Genomic DNA, 16,722 nt, shown 5'->3' on the forward strand with positions numbered 1-16,722 from the left:
TTAATTTGCAACCTGATGGAGGTCAGTATAGATGGAGTAATACAACAAGTCCCACACACAGCTAGAAGCCCAATATTTTTTCAGAGGTAGATGCAGATAAAAATTATTTTTAATTTGCAACCTGATGGAGGTCAGTATAGATGGACTAATAGAGAAAGTCCCACACACTGCTAGAAGGCCAAATATTTTTTCAGAGCTAGATGCAGATAAAAATTATATTCAATTTGCAACCTGATGGAGGTCAGTATAGATGGACTAATAGAGAAAGTCCCACACACTGCTAGAAGGCCAAATATTTTTTCAGAGCTAGATGCAGATAAAAATTATATTCAGTTTGCAACCTGATGGAGGTCAGTATAGATGGACTAATAGAACAAGTCCCACACACAGCTAGAAGCCCAAATATTTTTTCAGAGGTACTGTAGATGCAGATAAAAATTATCTTTAATTTGCAACCTGATGGAGGTCAGTATAGATGGACTAATAGAGAAAGTCCCACACACTGCTAGAAGGCCAAATATTTTTTCAGAGCTAGATGCAGAAAAAAATTATATTCAGTTTGCAACCTGATGGAGGTCAGTATACATGGACTAATAGAGAAAGTCCCACACACTGCTAGAAGGCCACATATTTTTTCAGAGGTAGATGCAGAAAAAAATATATTCAGTTTGCAACCTGATGGAGGTCTGTATAGATGGATTAATAGAACAAGTCCCACACACAGCTAGAAGCCCAATATTTTTTCAGAGGTAGATGCAGAAAAAAATATATTCAGTTTGCAACCTGATGGAGGTCAGTATAGATGGACTAATACAACAAGTCCCACACACAGCTAGAAGCCCAATATTTTTTCAGAGGTAGATGCAGAAAAAAATATATTCAGTTTGCAACCTGATGGAGGTCTGTATAGATGGATTAATAGAACAAGTCCCACACACAGCTAGAAGCCCAATATTTTTTCAGAGGTAGATGCAGGAAAAAATATATTCAGTTTGCAACCTGATGGAGGTCAGTATAGATAGACTAATACAACAAGTCCCACACACAGCTAGAAGCCCAATATTTTTTCAGAGCTAGATGCAGAAAAAAATTATATTCAATTTGCAACCTGATGGAGGTCAGTATAGATGGACTAATCGAATGATGCTATGCCCAAAAGATTTTACTTCACTAGGTGCAGTGAAAAAATTGGTATTCTATACACAGGTGGTATATCTTGCAACACAGATAGGCTACTCCACTGACTAACACACTCTGCAATAGGCCAAAAAGGATTAGCTTTGCTAGATTCAGCCAAGTGCTGTGAAAAAAACTTGCACAGCACTGGCACAGACCTGCCTGGCAAAAACTGATAGGAACTGATGTAACCTAGTCCTGAAAAGGACTCCAATTACAATTAGTCTTTACTCCCACAATCTATCTATTTAAGAGCACAGACCTGCCTGATAAAAGTCGTAGGAAATGCTGTAACCTAGTCCTTAAAAGGACTGCAATCACAACTATTCCCTACTCCCAAGCTATCTGTAGATTTGTACGAAAATTGGCTTGAAATTAACAAGGTATAGCGCACACAGCAACAGCGGTGCCGTCTAACACGCAGCTGCAGCAGTGAGAAAATGGTGGCGACGGGGAAAATGGCTTGGTCTTATAGGGCAAGGACATGTGACATACACTGCCAATGACACATGCCCTTGCTTGTGTGAAAAAAAGCACTTCGCTCCGTGTGTGCGCTGCTGATAGGCTGACAGATTGCACCTCCCCACTGTAAATGCGGGAAAGAGAAAAAAAAAATGGAGATCTTCATTTTTCCTGCAGAGATCCATCCTCTGCCCCTCCCCCCACCCCGCTGTACACTCAAACTGCGTATTAACATTAATTTCCATCATTACTGAGAAAAAATCCAGTTATGATTTTGGTGCACGAACAGTTATCGAACATAACCTCGAACAGCCGAATTTTTCTCAAATTGTTCGTGTTCGCCGAACGGCTCGAACACCGCCCAAAACAGCTCGAATTTGAGATTGGCGAACAGTTCGAGTAGAACAACGCTCATCTCTAATTGTAGCCAGAGTATGATGAGATGGATATATAAGCCGTAGCGGTCGATTGCATTCAGCCCAGCCTCATCTCATCCCAACGTGCATTGGGGGACAATCAGGGAGAGGAGGAGGAGGAGGAGGAGGAAGAACAGGAGCTGGTATTATAGCACCCCGATGGCTCGGCTGCTACAGGGGTATTGCACCTCAAATCAGAGGTGTCATATTCCACTCCCGGGTAAGGATGCAGTGTGGACCAGGACTCAGTAGCTGCATGCACCACACACACCCCATTTCCGAGGGACAGCTCAACGGTGCTCCCACTAGACAGAAGTGCAGGCACGACAGCATCTGTCCCTGGCTGGAGTGGGGAGGGGAAGGAAAACCCAGTGGTGTAGGAGCAGATAGGGGTGGGTCTCTGGGCAAAGGTAGGAGCCCATTGGTTGCTAGTCACCTGGGCTCACACATAGAGGGCGGTATATAAGGTGGGCACCATCTTAGAACAGTGTTCAGTGAGAGAAGGAGTTCAGCCAGAGAGGGCTGACAGGGAGCTGTGGCTCAGTCTGGGCCCAGCTCCACGAGGCAGGCCTAGGGTGAAGGCCAGAGCCAGAAGGAAGGAACAAGAACAGAAAGGAAAGTAAGAAAGGAACAGGAACACGGAGAAAGGCCCAGAGACACGAGGACAGAAGGAACCCCATAGGCCCAGGAGATTGCGGGTGACGGGTTGGCAGAACAGGGTACCGGAACCCAAATTGGTGGAGGCAATAAATTCCTCAGCCAAAGACCGGAGGTTGTGACCACAACTTGGAGCGACCCCTCACTATATCCACCAGGAAGGCATACCACATAGGGTCAGGGAAACCGGAGATAGGTTTCGACAAGAGAAGGCCCGAGGAAGCTGGACAAAGGTGGGTCACTGGTGGGGACGGCCAGAGAAAGGAAGAGAAAGGAGCCCTGTGCCACGCTCTGGAATTGCCTGGGAGTTGGTCGAGCCCCTTGCCTGGTGGACGCAGCACGGCTTGGGCAGTCACCGCCGGTACCGAGGTGACTAGGACCAGTAAAGAACTGTGAGTAAAGCATTGGAAACTGCAACCACACGTCTCTGTGTTTCATCGCCGCACCAGCACCATCAGTACTGGGACGCTCACACCATTACTCTCATCATCCACATTAGCTGCCCTGAGGCAATACTTCTCCCGTGGGGAGTTATCCCATACTTGGCTGCGCATACAGCATCAGCCTCAGCGGTCTGCAGCGCAGCGGCGGTCCCCACTGACCGCAATCCACGGGTGGCGTAGTCGGACACTTGTTATTACACTAAGACTGCCACTGAATTGACCACCCTGGGCACGGACCGGGTCAGCGTCACGGAGACTACAACCCCCAGCGATCCGGCTCCGGGTATTCCCTGCACAACACAGGCCCAGGGGGCGCGTCAACTTTTGGCGTAGTCGGCAGGATTGTTACCAACCCGCCACAAGCGGGTATTGCGCGCCTGAAAAGAGACTGTTTTATTGTGTTAAAGATGGCGCCTGCCCCAGAAGAACAAGCGCCATAATGTGTGCGCCAAAAGACAACAGGAAGCCACCTCCCATCGTGGGCCAGGTCCCAGAATGGCGTCAAAGAAGGAGCCCGCCCCCACCAGCCATGAATGCAGCAGTGGAGATGTCCATCAATGTGGGGGGGCTGCCCCTAAAGGTGATTGTCAGCAGATGCCCCCAAGACCACCCCCCATGGGGGTGGATAGGAAAGAAAACTGTGGGGCCGGGTGCAGCCTGGATCAGTCTGGACCTGCTGCACCCGGAGATGGAGGGAGCAGCGAACCCCACCAGCACCCTGGCCCACAGCCTTCTGCAAGCAGAGCCACCTTGCACCTTAACGGAATTGCTGGCACAGCTGCCCAGAGACCCGGAGCGTGCGCAGGCTGCGCTGGAGGACTTGGACCGGAGGATGGTCCGGGCGCAGCAGAATGCGCTGGCCGAGTGGAGAAGAGAGATGGCCCGGCAGGCTGGAACCCGCCAGCAGGAGACGCCACCCGCAACCTGGAGCACGCCTGCCTCTGAGGATGGTGCAGGAGGGACGAAGGCCGGAGACGACGCCGCGGAGGGAGCCGCGAGGACTGAGGCAGGTAATGGGGATGTCACCAGCCCGAGCCCAGCAGCTGCAAGCCTGCCCCAGCCTCCCGTCGCAGAGCCCGAAGCCCTACTCACCACACCCGCTGCCGCGCTGCCACTGCTCCCAACTAGGCCTCAAGCGGCAGGAGCCGCGGTCACGCCCCGTTCCGCGCCACGCCCCTCGACCCCGGGCACGGCAAAAGAGGGAGTACCACCGGCCTGGTCGCAAGGCCTGGTGAACCCGGGCGCCGCTGCCCCTCCAGCGTCCTCTTCCTCAACAGTGCCACCCCCAGGCCCAACCGGAAATTCCCCGGCCTGGTCGCAAAGCCGAGTGTCCCCGGGCGCTGCTCCCTGACCGAGGCCCGTGGTGCCACCCCTGGGCGCAGATCTCTTTGCGCAACATACCAGCCCGGACGGGCTGCCCTTCGTGTGGCCACCAGAGTACGTCAACCCCCGTCTCCGGAGAGAACAACCCCTGCGTGAGCCTCTGATCCCGGCTCCGGAGCCCGCCAAGATCGCTCCGCTCCCGCTGGAGGATGCCCAATTTGCATGGGATCCCACCGGTGAGAATCTCATGGGGTTCACCCAGGAGACCCGGGCGGATGCAGCCCGGCGCGAGGAGATTTGCCGTCAACAGCTGGGGGTATTTAAGAGGGAACGGCGGGAGAGGCGGATCCGAGAGGAGCAGCTGCAAGTCTGGAGCGCGGAGCAGAAGCGCAGGGCCCGACAAGACCCCCGAGCCGCCCGCGGTCCCCGAGTCAACGGGACCGTAATAAAGTTCCAGCTGGCCCATGGCTGGGGCTTTATCAGAGACCATAGAACCCCCGGCGATGTCTTTGTCACCCGCAGGGACGTCGAGAGCCACCTGCCGGAGGGACACAGCGGACGCGATCTCTACCCGGGTGATGTGGTCACCTTCACCCGGCACAAGGGTGCCAAGGGACAGTACGCCCTCCACGTTCACCGGCTCATGGAGGAGGAACTGCAGTACCGCCCAGACACTGAGTACCCTGAGGGTCCGGACGGACCTGAAGATTACCCGGAAGAGCAAGGAGCAACAGGAGGACGCCGTTACCAGTGAACGGTAAAATTGTAACTGTAAATAGTTACCCGTAGGGGTTGGAGAACTGTTGCTGGAACTGTTACTGATTGGAGTGTGGTCCCCGTTGGGACTAGTGTGGAACTGTTAAAGGACTGTTACCTGTGTGCCCCTAATCCCTAACCAGGCTGAGGACTGTGAGCAGCCATTCCCCTATCCCCACTGGCCGAGGACTGAGAGCGGCCACCCTTGTAAATAGTTGCGCTTCTTAAAGCGCCCCCTACTGGTTTTATACAAAAACTGCAACGTCTACCTCAAGATTAACTGGACTGTTGCACCTTTACCTGGTCGCAAGTTGCACAGTGGCCAGAACTCAAGAATATGTTTTGAAAATGTTTTACTTGAAAATGCCTTAATGTGAAAAGTATAGGTGCTGCTAAAATAGTAATGCCAAAGTTTTATATGGTGTTTTCACAGAAAGAGTTCCGGTGGCATTAGCAAAATGTTTTATAATGATTATACCAGTAATGTTAAAAAGAAAAGAGTACCTCCCATAAAGGGATGAGTTGATAGTTAATGTCTTATATGCGAGTGCACTTTAAAAAAATTGTATGTTTTAAATAGTTTTTATTCTTTTCCAGCCCGAGGACGTGCTGTGATTTACCAGGGGGGAATGTAGCACCCCGAGGGCTCGGCTGCTACAGGGGTATTGCACCTCAAACCAGAGGTGTGATATTCCACTCCCGGGTAAGGATGGAGTGTGGACCAGGACTCAGTAGCTGCATGCACCACTCACACCCCATTTCCGAGGGACAGCTCAACGGTGCTCCCACTAGACAGAAGTGCAGGCACGACAGCATCTGTCCCTGGCTGGAGTGGGGAGGGGAAGGAAAACCCAGTGGTGTAGGAGCAGATAGGAGTGGGTCTCTGGGCAAAGGTAGGAGCCCATTGGTTGCTAGTCACCTGGGCTCACACATAGAGGGAGGTATATAAGGTGGGCACCATCTTAGAACAGTGTTCAGTGAGAGAAGGAGTTCAGCCAGAGAGGGCTGACAGGGAGCTGTGGCTCAGTCTGGGCCCAACTCCATGAGGCAGGCCTAGGGTGAAGGCCGGAGCCAGAAGGAAGGAACAAGAACAGAAAGGAAAGTAAGAAAGGAACAGGAACACGGAGAAAGGCCCAGAGACACGTGGACAGAAGGAACCCCATAGGCCCAGGAGATTGCGGGTGACGGGTTGGCAGAACAGGGTACCGGAACCCAAATTGGTGGAGGCAATAAATTCCTCAGCCAAAGATCGGAGGTTGTGACCACAACTTGGTGCGACCCCTCACTACATCCACCAGGAAGTCATACCACATAGGGTCAGGGAAACCGGAGATAGGTTTCGTCAAGAGAAGGCCCGAGGAAGCTGGACAAAGGTGGGTCACTGGTGGGGACGGCCAGAGAAAGGAAGAGAAGGGAGCCCTGTGCCACGCTCTGGAATTGCCTGGGAGTTGGTCGAGCCCCTTGCCTGGTGGACGCAGCACGGCTTGGGCAGTCACCGCCGGTACCGAGGTGACTAGGACCAGTAAAGAACTGTGAGTAAAGCATTGGAAACTGCAACCACACGTCTCTGTGTTTGATCGCCGCACCAGCACCATCAGTACTGGGACGCTCACACCATCACTCTCATCATCCACATTAGCTGCCCTGAGGCAATACTTCTCCCGTGGGGAGTTATCCCATACTTGGCTGCGCATACAGCATCAGCCTCAGCGGTCTGCAGCGCAGCGGCGGTCCCCACTGACCGCAATCCACGGGTGGCGTAGTCGGACACTTGTTATTACACTAAGACTGCCACTGAATTGACCACCCTGGGCACGGACCGGGTCAGCGCCACGGAGACTACAACCCCCAGTGATCCGGCTCCGGGTATTCCCTGCACAACACAGGCCCAGGGGGCGCATCAGTATCATGCGCTGTAGACGGTAGTACCTGTACAACTGTTATACCGTCGGTTCAGCATGGGTGGCCTGAGGACAGGAGGGAGGAGGAGGAGGAGAGCATGGTCAGTCGTCATCTTGGTGAGGACATGGAAGTCTTGCCCGTTACCAGTCTGGCACGCATGGCTGACTTTATGTTACACAGCCTTAACCGTGACCCTCGCGTTGTAAAAATGTTGGGTGACAGTCATTACTGGTTGGTGACACTTTTAGACCCCAGCTACAAGGAGAACTTTCACTCTCTTATTCCTGAGGTGGAGAGATCTACAAAAATGGGGCAGTACCAGAAGGCCCTTGCTGCAGAACTGTTAAAAAAATTCCCATCTGAACACGCTAGCGGCAGAGGTCACAGTTTGCTGACCAACCAAGGCGTACAGGCGAGAGAGACGCAACTCCAATCCAGCAGAGGCAGGGGAACACTGTCAACATTCTGGGACAGTTTTCTGAGTCCCGCCCAGCTTACAGGCCCTGAGGCACGGGGGACTCTCACAAGGAGTGGAAAGTTTTAAAAGATGGTGAGGGAGTGCTTTGCCGACCGTACTAGCATCCTCCGTGATTCCTCTGTGCCTTTTAATTATTGGGTATCCAAGCTGGACACTTGGAATGAACTTGATCTGTACGCCTTGGAGGTCCTGGCCTGCCCTGCCGCTAGCGTGTTATCGGAGCGTGTTTTTAGTGCCGCTGGGGGAATTATAACTGATAAGCACACTCACCTGTCAACTGACAATGCTGACAAGCTGACCCTTATCAAAATGAACAAGGGCTGGAGTAACCAAATGACAGCAGAGTAACATAAAGTCAAATCCACTGTGTTATTTCGGGAGGTGTATTCCCATGCACCGCTTCACACCCACACATGGGTATACGCTTCCTCATTTCGGCTGTATTTTGCTCTTCTCCTTATCCCAGCCTCCACCACCACTATACCACCAGGGTGACCTTGGTCCATGTTGCCAGCATTGCAAGTTCCTCCCTCCTAATTTATGGCAGCTTTTGCTTGAAAGGCATAGGCAAAGACTATGGGAGACCCATTCCCCAATAATGGGAATAATGTTTTTAAGATGCTGTACTGCATGGCTCTTCCAAGGGGCATTAAAACCGTCTTGTTAAGCTACTACGACCTCCACCACTTTTCCAAGGGGCATTAAAACCGTCTTGTTAAGCTACTGAGACCTCCACGTCTCTTCCAAGGGACATTAAAACCGTCTTGTTAAGCTACTGCGACCTCCACCACTTCTCCCAGGGGCATTAAAACCGTCTTGTTAAGCTACTGCGACCTCCACCACATTTTCAAGGGGCATTGATATTGTCTTTTTATTCCACTGCGACCTCCACGTCTCTTCCAAGGGGCAATAAGACCGTCTTTTTAAGCTACTGCAACCTCCACCACGTTTCCCAGGGACATTAAAACCGTCTTGTTAAGCTACTGCGACCTCCACCACATTTCCAAGGGGCATTAAAACCGTCTTGTTAAGCTACTGCGACCTCCACGTCTCTTCCAAGGGGCATTAAAACCATCTTGTTAAGCTACTGCGACCTCCACGTCTCTTCCAAGGGGCATTAAAACCGAAAATGAGAACAAAATGCTGAAGGAACAGTTTGTCCGGGGACTGAGATCTCCAGAGGAGAGCAGGACTGTGGGTTGGTGGTCCCTGGATCATCCAGATGCCACCTTTGACAATCTTAAGGACATGGCTATAAAAGGACTGCAGCCCCTGGAAACGAATGTCATCCAATGTTACCAGGGTGGGGCTACCCCAGTGCCTGCTACACCCACTTTTTCTCCAGTGGCTGCTGAAGCCAATGTTCCAGCAACCTCCCTTAGAGAGCTGGACAGTCTGCGCTCTGAAGTGCGTCAGTTGAGGAAAACCCTGACCACTGTGCTGAGTGCTATACAGCTGCGGGCGGAGCCCGAGGAAGGAGGGAAAATCCTGTTAGCCGATAGCCCCGAGTATGGCCCCTGGATGCAAAGGAGGAGGAGGCCAACACCACCCTCTACCAGGGCCAGTGACCAGCGACGTCCACAAAAGGACCCTACCTGCTACCGCCGCTGCAAGACCGGACACATCGGCCAGAATTGTCCTTTAAACTAGAAAACCCTGGGGCCGAGGGCTGACACCCAGGAGTAAATTCCCCAGGCCCATCAGACTGGTACAACAAGCTCGTCGGAGGAAGATCTTTCCTGTCCATTATACTGGACGGGATCCTGACGCATGCTCTGCTGGACACAGGATCTCAGGTAACCATCATGCCTGACGTCCTCTACAAGAGGTTCTGGTCCATGGACGACCTACGTCCACCAGCTCTAAGTGTTTCTGTTTATGCCTCAAACGGACTCCCCCTTAACCTAATCGGGGTTAAGAATGTGACTGTAAAGGTGGGGAGAGTGGAGCTGAAGGACCAGGGGCTAATTGTAGTAGAGACTAATCCTGATGACACCAATCCGTATATGGTACTTGGCACTAACATTGTTGGTAACTGTTTGGGAGAAGTTGAGTTATTGCTCCAACAGATAGCTGACACTGCCAGACCAAGACAGAGGAGGGCACTGCAGAAGGAGATCCGAGTCCTGATGTATCAACAGCAAGTAAGGTTAACAGACGGTGAAATCGGTAATGTGCGGGTGACGGACCCAATACCCATTGTCATCCCCCCAATGAGTGAAATGCTCATCTGGTGTAGAGCAGCTATAGGTCTTAGAGGACAGAGCTACCAGGCGGTAGTAGAACCCCTTTGCTCCGAGCATAGACCCACGCTCTTAACCTCCAGAGGAGTGGTAGATGTACGCAATGGGAGGGTGCCCGTCCATCTTCTTAATTGTGGGGAAGACGAGGTTAGATTGCCACGTTGTGCCACTGTTGCCAAATTACATGCTGTAGATAACGACTGCGTTCACAAGGTGGAGTCCTTATCTTCACCAGACGTAGTGGAGGATAATGACCCTGCAACCCAGGTGGAGATTGGTGTCAACAGCTCCATGTTGGGACAGACACCACTGCTGCCCATCAAAAACATAGTGTACACCGGGTGGTTCAAGAATACTCGCAGGTGTTCAGTAAACATCCACTTGACTTCGGGAGGATTAAGGGGGTTCAACATCATATCCCCACAGGCGACCATCCCCCAATCAAAGAAAGTTACAGGCCTATACCACCAGCACACTACTAGAAGGCTAAGGAAATGTTGCAGGACATGAGAAAGGCGGGAGAAATAAGGGATAGTTGTAGTCCTTGGGCAGCTCCCCTAGTGCTAGTTAGGAAAAAGGACGGGAGCATGAGAATGTGTGTAGATTACCGTCAAGTAAATTGCATTACACATAAAGATGCATACCCTTTACCACACATAGAGGAGTCCCTAGCTGCCTTAAAGTCTGCAAATTACTTTTCCACCCTTGACCTCACTAGTGGGTACTGGCAAGTAGCTGTGGCTGAGGAGGATCGGGAGAAGACGGCCTTCACCATCCCGATGGGACTCTGCGAGTTCAATAGTATGCCGTTTGGACTCTGCAATACCCCCGGAACGTTCCAGAGATTGATGGAGTGCTGCCTGGGACACCGCTACTTCGAGACTGTTACTTTACCTGGACGATGTGATAGTGTACTCTAAGACGTATGAGGACCACTTGAAGCACCTGGCAGAGGTATTTGAGTCACTGTCCTTGTACGGGATGAAGTTGAAGCCCTCAAAGTGCCACCTGCTCAAGAGAAAGGTACAGTACCTGGGGCACATTGTCTGTCCGGAAGGGGTAGCACCAGACCCGGAGAAGATCACAGCCATCCAGAAGTGGCCGGAGCCGAAGAACCTCAAGGAGGTGCGTCAGTTCTTGGGACTAGTAGGATACTACCGGAGGTTTGTAAAAGATTACACCAAGAAAGCAGCTCCTCTGCAAGACCTCCTGGTAGGGCAGTCCCCCAAAGGCAGAAATCCCCCATTCCATTGGGGTAAGGAGCAAGCAGAGTCATTTCAGGAGATGAAGGAGATCCTGATGGGCGATGAGATCCTAGCCTACCCTGACTACAGCCAACTGTTCCTGCTGTATACATATGCCACCAACGAAGCACTGGGAGCTGTTCTAAGTCAGAAGCAAAATGGCCAAGAGAAAGTGATCGCATACGCAAGCAGGAAGCTCCGCCCGACTGAGAGGAACCCAGAGAACTATAGCAGCTTCAAGTTGGAGTTCCTGGCCTTGGTCTGGGCCATCACTGAAAGGTTCAAGCACTACCTGGCCTCCAGCAAGTTCACTGCGTTTACTGATAACAACCCCTTGACCCATCTTGAAACAGCTAAGTTGGGGGCACTGGAACAATGATGGATGGCTCGGCTGTCAAATTACCAATTTGCTATTAAATACCGGGTGGGCTGCAAGAACGCCAACGCCGATGCCCTGTCCCGGATGCCTCACCAGTCAGACATGGAAGAAGAAGTGGATGACCTGGAAGAGATTGAGCTACCTGCCTTTCACTGGAATGGGATGATCCACGAGCAACGAGCCTCCAGGAGGCAGCGTGAAAAGACGTTAAACCCCCTGCCTCACCACAGCTGGAAAGAGACCCAGGACAGCGACCCGGTTGTCAGCCGCATCAAGGAGCTGATAACCCAAGAAGGTTCCTCCCTGGAGAAGGAAGCATCTCTCCAAGCAAAACAGCTGTGGAATGAGAGGAGCCGGCTGTTTATCTACCGTGAGAAGCTGTGCCGGAGGTACGTCAATCCAAAAACCCATGAGATGGTATGGCAGATAGTGGTCCCGAAGACAGACATCCAGATGGTATTAGAAGCTTACCACCATCAGGCGGCACACTTTGGCTGGAAAAAGCTAGAGACCCTGCTGAAGTGTCGATTCTACTGGGTAGGAATGCGCAGCTCCATTGAACGGTGGTGCCGAGACTGTGGACCCTGTAGCCTTAGAAGAAAAGACTACAGCAGCCAGAAGGCACCCCTGCAACCCATCAAGATGACTCGACCCCTGGAGATCGTGGCCCTGGACCATGTAAAGCTGTCCCCCAGCAGGTCAGGGTACTCATATGCTCTGACCGTGGTGGATCACTACTGGATCAGCAGCAAAGACGTTCCAAGCGTATTTCTGTAGACCCCATGGTTATCCTGAGCAGGTGCTAACGGACCAAGGCCCGGCCTTTGAACCTGAGTTGTTCAAGGAGTTCTGCCATCTATACGGGTGTAAAAAGATAAGAACTACACCGTACCACCCACAAACCAACGGTCTCTGCGAAAAGATGAACAACATCATCATCGACCTGCTAAAGACCATACCACTTGAGGAGAGAAACCAGTGGCCAGACCTACTACCTGACCTAGTAGATCTGTATAATCATATACCAGTAAGTTCCACCAATTGCACTCCGGCATATCTCATGCGGGCAAGGCCAGGAAAACTGCCCATGGATCTGGAGCTTGGTGTTGTTGAGCCTGAAGCTGATATGACCACTGAGGACTGGGACACGACCAGACAAGAGCAGTACAGGAGAGTACAAGCCTGTGTCGAGGACAGTCTCACTCGGGTGAGAAAAAAGCAGGAGGCACACTACAACAAAAATGCGCCAGCAGAACCCTTCACACCTGGTGAAACAGTATTGAAAAGGAAAAGACGTAATCACAAACTTGATGACCAGTGGGAGAGAGAACCCTACACTGTGTTACCGTCAAGATTTGACAATAAGAAGACATGCTTAATCAGTCGATATGGAGGAAGAACATCTGCTACAGTGTCCAGGGACCACCTAAAATTGTGTCCAGACCTACTGAAATCCCAAGAAGAAGTGCCTCTCACAATCCCGGAGGAACCTGAAGAAGCAGTGATACTCACTGACCTAGGAGATTTCCCGGCAGATTGGCCTCAAATAGGAGGTGCAGTAATCATTCCAACACTCCAATTCTTCGAACAGCCAGAAAACCCTCCACAGCAAGTTGAACCTGTAAGTGCTGTAGAAGAGCCACCTCGAGAAGTATCCCCGGATGAAGGATCCCCGGTAGGAGCAGAGCAAGAGGGCCCAGCCAATGGTGAACTTGCCAGTCCAAGAGAGAGGTTAAGGCAGTTTTACAACTTGGTCACACGTAGAACTGGTAGGGTAACTGACAATGCAGACTCTAATACCCCACAGACCACCGCACTACGCAGATCAACACGTAGTACTAGAGGTAAACCCCCTGTCAGATACACACAGTAAGATAGTTACCCCTGGGGTATTGTGTATGATTATACTGTATTATTGTGTATTTTCATGCATATGTATATTACTTTGTGTTTTGCTTAATGACTTCTTTAGTTACCTAAGAACTGCGTGACTGAGGACTATGTACAGCCCAAAAACTGCTTTTTGTATATAATTTCACTCCCTGGAGTGCCCCTTCTAGGTGACCTCAGAAAGAAAACCTGTCTGGAGTGGCTCTCTTGGAGGTCCAACTCGGGATCTTCATTCCCTGAAGCCACCCCAGGGCCTACGTTGAGGGTTTGGGATAGGTCCCTCAAACCACCAAGTACTCTACCCTGTGAGAAGGACATCCTGTCTGGGAACCTCACCACAAGAGACTTAAATTTTGAGGACGCTTTGTACTTGTTAATATTGTTATGTAACATTTTAGCTGATGCCTCCCATAAAGGGAAGATTGTTCATGTTGTTATTGTTGTTTTATAAAATGTACGTCAGCCCGGGAGTGCTGAGCTTTGCTATGGGGGAATGTGACGCCCAGCTGCGCTTGGTATCACAGATTCTGGAAGAGTGCATTGATGGAATCCTCCACAAGAGGCCCCCATAAACATTCACACATCTCCACCTTCCACCTCAGACCAGCAGAGGGAGCCCGTTAGGGATATAAAAAGGGAAGGTGGAGCCAGGCAGTTGAGTCTAGCCAGAACAGAGTTCCTGCTCACAGTCAGAGAGGGACAGAGTTCTCAGTTCGGCTCCTGCAGAAGTCTGTCTGCAGAGATAAGGCCAGTCTAGACTCATTTGAATCTCAGAATAGGGAGCTTAAGATGTGCCGGTGCCATAAGATCGGTGAAGCGCGGCAAGCTGCCGTTAGTGTGTATGGCCTAGTGAGGGCCCGAGTAGGCCGAAGGCGAGTGGAGAGTTAGTACATAGGGGGCAGAGGTGCTTAACTAGCTCACCCTGAAGCATTTACCAGACACTGGGTCCGAAGCTTACCGGGATCTCTATGACCCAGTAAGGCATAACCGGAATCCCTGGAGAACTACAGGTCCCAGGATCGCTAAAGTGCTGATACGTAACAGAGCCGGGAGATGCTTAGTCCCCGCATACTGAGAGCATGTTCTCCAAGGAAAGGCCCTACCACCAGGTCAGCCAGCGCAGGACAGAGACAAACTTAGGCCCAGCTCCAGGCAGGTCAGAAACTTACCATGCAGAGGCAAGTAACAGGAGGCCCTACACCCGCTCATTGGGGAGGATCCTGATATGCACCCTTCACCCTACAGTGCTCCGGGATGTGCCTGATTTTCCACCAGTAAAAGGTACTGAAGTGACTACCGTGTCCGTCCCCGTTCTTGCTCTGACCCGGCTGGGTCTCACCTGTCCTGCATTTCCCCTGCATACGCTGCCCTGAGGCCTAGCTCCACCTGTGGGGAGCTATACCATTGAGCTGCCTTATCACCGGCCTCAGTGGACTGATGCAGCGCTGGTGCTTCTCACCAGAAACCACAGGTGGTGTCACGAACTTTCGTAAAATTAACAATAATCCCCTTTTTAAAGAGTGACCCCAGGATACGGGCCCGGGATCCGACCACCGCGACATCCCCAAGGCCAGGCAAAGGCCCGGGTACTGAGTCATCCCCATCCCCTGGGCTTGTCATAAGTACCTGGATAAGAATGAAGTGATTAACCAGAGTCAGCATGGGTTTGTAACTAACAAGTCATGTCAGACTAACTTAATTTCCTTCTATGACAGAATCACTGACTGGGTGGATCAGGGAAATGCTGTAGATATAGTATATCTTGACTTCAGCAAAGCATTTGACAAAGTATCTCACACCATCCTTATTGAAAAAATGACCAAGTATGGAATGGACAAGGCAACTCTTAGGTGGATTCATAACTGGCTTAGTGATCGGACTCAAAGAGTGGTCGTAAATGGCTTCACATCCAGTTGGATTAATGTCTCAAGTGGTGTACCACAGGGCTCTATCCTGGGACATGTATTGTTCAACATCTTTATCAATGATTTAGATGAAGGAATTGAGGGTAAACTGATTAAATTTGCTGATGACACAAAGCTAGGAGGGATAGCTAACACTAGAGAAAAGAGAGAGAGGATGCAAAAAGACCTAAATAAACTGGAGCAGTGGGCAGCAACTAACAGAATGGTTTTTAACAGGGAAAAATGCAAAGTACTATATCTTGGCAATAAAAATGAAAAAAGCATATACAGAATGGGAGGAATAGAGATAAGCAACAGTACATGTGAAAAAGACTTAGGTATACTAATAAATCATAGACTGAACATGAGTCAACAGTGTGATGCAGCAGCAAAAAGGCAAATACAATTCTGGGATGTATTAACAAAAGCATTCAGTCCAGATCACGTGAAGTCATTATCGCACTTTACTCCTCTTTGGTCAGACCTCATCTGGAATACTGTGTTCAGTTTTGGGCACCACATTTTAAAAAAGACATTGACAAACTAGAGCAAGTTCAGAGAAGAGCGACCAGAATGGTGACCGGTCTGCAAACCATGTCCTATGAGGAACGGTCACAGGATTTGGGAATGTTTAGCTTGCAAAAAAAGAAGACTGAGAGGAGACTTAATAGCTGTCTACAAATATCTCAAAGGATGTTACATTGTAGAAGGATCATCTTTATTCTCATTTGCACAAGGAAAGACTAGAAGCAATGGGATAAAACTGAACGGGAGGAGACACAGATTAGATATTAGAAAAAACTTTTTGACAGTTAGGGTGATCAATGAGTGGAACAGGCGGCCACGAGAGGTGGTGAGTTCCCCTTCAATGGACGTCTTCAAACAGAGGCTGGACAGACATCTGTCTGAGATGATTTAGTGAATCCTGCTTTGAGCAGGGGGTTGGACCAGATGACCCAGGAGGTCCCTTCCAACTCTACCATTCTATGATTCTATGATTCTATAGGTACAAAATTTATGTAAGACCGGATTTAATTATTAAAATGTAATATTCATATCTCAGGTTCATTTGTTATCTGGATCCTGGGTCACTCGTATATTCACTGGGCCCAGAAGAGGGGAAGCATGAGGTCATATTCTTAGAATTTATCTTTTAATCTTGAAAAATTTAATATTTTTTGGCATGGTGTTAGAGGTTTAAAGTGGGAGAATGTTTGTGTTGAAGTTAAGAAATAATTGTTGCTATGGCCTAATCCTCATTCAATTATATTTTACAAAGGTGGGAATGACATTGGAAAAATAAAAACGTTAGACCTTCTTTGGTTAATGCGTAAAGATTTTTCTTTAATTAAATGTTGGCTTCCCAACACATGTTTGGTTTTTTCAGAAATAGTGCCAAGATTAGCATGGTCAGGCTCAGAAAGCAAATTTCTGGACAAAATAAGGAAA

The sequence above is a fragment of the Phyllobates terribilis genome, unplaced genomic scaffold (genome assembly GCF_046119375.1).
Source record: "Phyllobates terribilis strain yellow unplaced genomic scaffold, ASM4611937v1 Scaffold_8__6_contigs__length_399053987, whole genome shotgun sequence".
NCBI lineage: Eukaryota > Metazoa > Chordata > Amphibia > Anura > Dendrobatidae > Phyllobates > Phyllobates terribilis.